The sequence below is a fragment of the Vigna umbellata genome, chromosome 3 (assembly GCF_029865625.1).
Source record: "Vigna umbellata cultivar VRB3 chromosome 3, Vumbellata_1.0, whole genome shotgun sequence".
Taxonomy (NCBI): domain Eukaryota; kingdom Viridiplantae; phylum Streptophyta; class Magnoliopsida; order Fabales; family Fabaceae; genus Vigna; species Vigna umbellata.
In genome coordinates this window covers 29,323,000-29,329,327 of record NC_142167.1, presented here as the reverse complement: position 1 = coordinate 29,329,327, position 6,328 = coordinate 29,323,000, and positions in this window count along the sequence as shown.

Genomic DNA, 6,328 nt, shown 5'->3' with positions numbered 1-6,328 from the left:
CTGGCATTGATTGTTGCTAACTGCTTTAACTGATTTGCTATATTTGACTGCATTAGTAGCTTAGTCGATTAAAATGCGTCAGAATTGTGTTTATCTATAAATTGACGTGAACTTGATTTCTGTAAGAACTTTTGTGAATCTAACAGTTTGTGATATCTTTTGCAGAAAGTGTATTCTTACAGAAAGAGAGAAAGAGCTCCAAGAAACAAGAAGTGACTGTGGTGATCATCTACTTGTGGATTCTTGAAGAGCAAGTTAATTGCACTCATAAAGGCTGATCATATCTGCACATTGGGTGTAATTGAGAGATCAGAGGCTACAATCTTGTGAAGATTGGATTGAGGTTCCCTGTTGTGATTATAGGAAAAAGAATGTGTTGCGTTCTTGACTTTGAGGGTGGCTCAAAGGGTTTAGACTGTAGGAGAGGGGATTCTTGCTGCTAGTTTGTTTGTATATGCCTATATTTTGATTAGAGGGTTAGAGAGGTGTTTTATATTTTTGACGTGAGGTCGTTATAAAAACCTTGTTGTAAAACCCTTGATCATTATAGTGCATTGGCTTCTTGTGGTTGGAAGAACACTGGATGTAGGCTTGGCCCAACCAATATAAAAACTCAGCATTTGATCTTTCTATCCCTACACTCTTTTACTCAGTCGACTTCATATTGTACTAAATCGATTTAATTTCCGCTGCATAAACAAATATTTTTCCTTGAGTTTCAAGAAAGCTTTTAAAGGCATCCACTTTGCGAAAAAGATTTAAAGAAAACGATTTTTTTACATTTCACCAATTCACACCCCTCTTGGTGTGAGAAATTAAGCCATTCTGTTTTCAACATCTTGGAATGCAATATGACAAATATAATGAATCAACAAATAAAAGAGATAAGGAAGAGAAAGATTAACGCACAGATTTATACTAATTCGGCCAAGCCTACATCAAGTCTTCCTTCAACAAACATAGTTGAACTATATTGACAGAGTTCTTACAAGCAAGAAATACAGAGAACAATCCTCTCAATGTATTCTCCTTCCTAACTCAATACCAACTATAGCAACCCAGAAAGTCACCCACTTTCTGTCACCTTAGAGCAATCCTAACTCTAAGAAAACCTTGAGAGTAATCCCAACTCTGAATGAGAACAATTACAGTTCTCTCCCCCTAGCATAACAACACAAGAACTCAATCTACAGAATGAAAAAGATAAACCTGATCTTCACAACAAGCACTCCCATAGTGCAAATATGATCAACAACCTTTTAGCACACTTCTTGATAGAATCTTGATGTATAAACCCAAAGTTGATTCTTGATTCTTCAAGATGGTTCTTGGACCCTCCTGTAATCAAAACTCAACCAAAATGTTAGTTATGAAATTGAATATTCAAAGATTAGTTTGAAATAGCACGCAAGACAACTATTTATAGTATTTTTGAAATCTTGACGTATTTTAATCGATTACGCTATTAATGTAATCGACTAAGCTTTTCCTCCTAGTTTAGCATTTTTTGACAACATTTCAAAATACAACTTATAACCGATTTTATGGTGCATGCAATCGATTAAACAATTCTTAACAGCCAAAAGTAAATGTAACATAACTGTTATAACTTTATTGACTTAAAGGAAATTGAATTCATCATATGAAAATGACTTCAACCGGTACAACTTATGTAATCGGTTATGTCCAACCCTTAAGCAAAATTTCAATTTCAAATTTCTTTTAAATCATATTTTCATTCTTTTGAAAGCATGTAATCAGATTTTCACTGTTTTGAAAGCATGTATTGGCTAACTTTCTTACTTAATCAATTATACACATTGTATACTAGATTATGTTAGAACAGTTTGCCTCCAATAAAGCATATAAGAAATCTGAAATAATTTAACAGATTACATGATTGTTTAACAAATTAAATTATACCAGAAATACATTTTCCATCTTTTTAAAGATGTAAACCTTTTCCCAAACATTAATACATGTATCAAGCACACACATCAATAATATTAAAGATTTGTTATGCCATTTTGTGTAGGATAACTATAAAACAGATCCATAATGTCCATTAACAAAAATGTTCATTATACAATGTTCATCATCATCTACATCATCGAAAACAAGATATTCAAAGATTCATTCTTAAACAATGAATATGCATATCATAGACATAATCACGTATATAATCACAATGAATATACATAACATATACTTCAAGCACAAGCAAATATATAAACAACAGTTTGGCTTAATGTGTGCAAGAAACTATAAAAACATTTCTATTGCATCATTAAAAACATTGCACATAACTCCCCCTATCAACAATCTCTCCCTTTTTTGATGATGCACAAATAGAAAGTGGTTTTCCAATTACTTTCTCCCTCTTTGGGCATTAGCAAAAAAGACAATTTCAAGTAACAAGAAATGAAGTGCACTAAAAAGATATAAGAGATACATCATAGTTTATACAGACCATTAACAAAATGTGATGCTCCCCCTATCATAATGCAGTAGCACTTCCAAACAGTGTGTGCAATGAAAAGATGTATACCATTGTAAATCAAATTCCAAAATTATACCAGATGAACACAACATAACATGTATAAATGTATTAGAGTAAAAATAACAATATATATACTGAGTTCAAAGAAATATAATCAAGCAGTATCAGATTTAGTAACTTGTATCAGAGTAAAACAATTGAATGATATTAGAGAAAAATAATGCTTGATGTAGTTATGATATCATATGCTATTTCAAAATACTCAAAAATTTGATGTAGCAATTTTGAAGCATAGAGTATTATGAATACATGATAACATTTTATACAGAGCAGAATAATATGTATGACAGAATGTGTATTTAAAGCTCAAGATAACAATTCAAGCAATGTATCAGAGTAAACAATGCTTCATTTTTCATGATAACAGTTTTGATATCAAAATCATGTTCCAATACTCATGTATCATACGCAATGTGTACGTATCAAAGAGTATTATACACAAAGAACAATGATATATCAAATATAGTGCAGTAGAAAATATGATTCCAATTTAATAAAAGTAGTAGCAAAACACTATGGTTCACAAATATGCATATAAAAAGAACGATGATTTTCAAATCAATTTTTAGCTCTGTGCATCCTATGATTTGAAACTTACGCTAGACATGTGTATTAGAACATTTGAAACCTGTTTAGCAATTTAGAAATAAGTTGAAAGCAAGTAAAAACATGTAAAACAAGTGTTTCAAGCTTTAACATATTAAATTTAAAAAATCTGAAAAATTTAATCTATCATGTTTTTGCCGCCAATTAGGAGTTCTCTCTTCTAAACCAATCACTCTCTCTCAAAAAAAGATCACTTGCATCCTACCTTTCCTTTTATATTTCACTGTATTAGCACTAGGATCTCATTTTTCCTGTTTTTACTCTCAATCAGTTTTAATATTAAAAATCATACCCAAACTTTATGTTCTAAGCAAGGATTGAACAGGTGACAACTTAACTCAACAAAGAATTTTCACCAACTAAGATACACAACATCTTGTGAAAACATGTGAATTTCATTAATAACATATTTAAGTCATATTACATCATCACTTCCAAGTTCTACATTTTCCTTCAGTCTTACATAAATCAACATCACAAATTCCACCACCACATGCCTTGGATCCCTTTTAATTGTTTAGAAATAAGTAGGCCAAGTGTCTCAACCAAGAGGGGGGTGAATTGGTTTCCTTTAAAAGTATGTTCTTTTAAAATATTTTCAAAATCTTTTAGGATTTCTTGGAATGTAATCAATAAAGAATGAAAGACAATGTAAAAGTGTACGGAGAGAAAGATTCACACTACAATTTATACTAGTTCAGCCACTGCCTACGTCCAGTCCTCTTTCAATCAACCTTAGATTGAAAGGATTCCACTATATTGATTAAGTTCTTTACAACCAAGACATACAGAGACAACCTTCTCAATGTACTCTCCTTTCTAACCCCAAATCCAATATAGTAACCCAGAAAGAACAACCTCTTTTTGTCAACCCTTAGAGATACCCCACTCTAAGTCACTAGAATTTCTCTAAGTCCTCTTCCTGGTCGTAGCAACAGGGAACACAATCAGCCTTGATTATAGATAACTCTGATATGATATGATACACCTTGATGTGCACAAAGTGATCAGCAATGTTGAACCTCAAATTTCTTCAAACAATCTTTATGAATTTCCAAATATGTTAATCTTGATTCTTGACGCAATCAGGACGCTCGTGCAATAATATCTCAACAAACAAATCAAATATGAAAGTTATGAATCATTAAAGCTTTTTTCATGTCTGAGGCAATTTAATCAATTACTCAAATAATGTAATCGGTTAAGAAATTTCTTCTGCATTAACAGATTTACATTTTACCGCATTTAACAGATTAAAAAGAGCATGTAATCGATTACTCAAATCATGTAAGCCATGGTATATAAAAATATAATCGTTATGATAGTTATGGCTATTCTTCAAAAATGCTTTCATTCAAAACACAATTTAACCGATTAAAAATTTATGTAATCGGTTAATTTCCATACTTAAGCATTTTGAAAACTTGTTCATTCAAAACTCATCAATGCACTCAGTAAACATGTGCAAGCATAACTATGAGTTTTAATTTATTATACCTATAATCTATTCGGTTAAAACTTGATGTTTTGCCATTGTTAAGCATGTACTAATATCTGATGAATTGTAACAGATTATGCAAACTGTGTAATTGATTAATTCATACAGATATGCAATGTGCAAAGTGTTTTAATCAAAGATTCATTTGCAAATAATGAATACTCATCACAGATAGTACAAGCAATCGTTTTTCCATGTGCAAGAAACTATGAAACATTTTTGTTGTCAACATCAAAAACTCATGTGAGATATGGGTTCAACTTTTCATAGCTCCCCTTATTAACAAATTTTATCTATAGGAAGGTTTAGGAACATAACATTGACTGAAAGAATACTTTGTTATAATCAAGTATACAATCAACCAATTAAACTTTTAGACTTTAATGAATGAATTCACTGGACCATGTGATTATAAAAGACTCAACAGATATGAAAAGATCATCAATGCCCAACGAAAACTTAGACAACAACTAGCTTAACTTAAATTTGTCATCAACAACCCAAAACATTGACGTTTAATTAGATATTGTTATCACTACAAAAATAATAAAATATACTTGTGGTTTATTTTCGGGGGTTTTTAAAACCCCTTAAATTTCCGACGGTTTTATCAAAAAAACCCCCTAAATTTTTGGCGGTTTAGTGAAACCCCAACTAAGTTATGATTTGTTATACCACACATAAATATTCTAAAACTCTTTAATTCCCGCTATTCTTGTCTCTTTGAAGTCGCAGTAATATTTCTCTTTCTTTCCTTCCTATCTCTCTCCCAATCAAAGCACTGTGTCAGGACGAAACCCTCACGCATCCATCTTCACTAACATGCATTTGAACAACAAGTAAGCAGACCATCAATTTCTTGTCCTCCCACCAACGGCGACGCCGCTTCGTCTTCTCCACCACAAATCTCACCATGAGTCTCATGTCGGCTTGACGAACCAGCAACCACCTACCATCTTCTACATTGCAACAAATAGGAAAACCTATTCACGTAGGCACCACCACGAGCCACCTCCGAGGTTCGTTCCTCCAAAGTCTAAGCCACATCGTAGCTCTAAGATTCGCAACCACCATTAGCACCAAACCTAGCCACTACAAAACCTGCAAGAAATCGCAACAAGATCATCTCGCCACCACTGAATCGCGAGTCATTCATCGTCTTCCTCACACAACCTCCAAACCTACATCTCATATTACAGGTAATTTTCATCTTTCCTTTTTTTTTATTTTGCAGTAGAATGATGGAGGACTAGAATAGATTTTGGGTTTCATTATTGACAAAAACGGGAAAGAATTTAGGGTTTTACTCTTGATTGTTTGATAATTGATTTGGGGTTCTCTTGGATTGGTGCTAGTGTGACTGCTGGAATGGTTGGTAAGGTCCGGATTGAAAAGAAAGTTAAAGGTATTTTCACCTCAACTAATGTGTTATTTTAGTCCTTTGAATTGCCAATAATGTGCCGAAAGCTTTCGGCACAACCTTTGTTTTTTTTGAAACCATTTATGATTCTCCTAAAGGGCATTATTGAGTCTCATGGGAGCTCGTTTCGTGTTAAATAAATAGTTTTGTTGCATTATCAAGTCTAATAACATTCTTTCTTCTTATAGATGCGTACAGGTAATCCAATTGATTGTTATGCAATATTTTGGAAAAAAATTAAGGT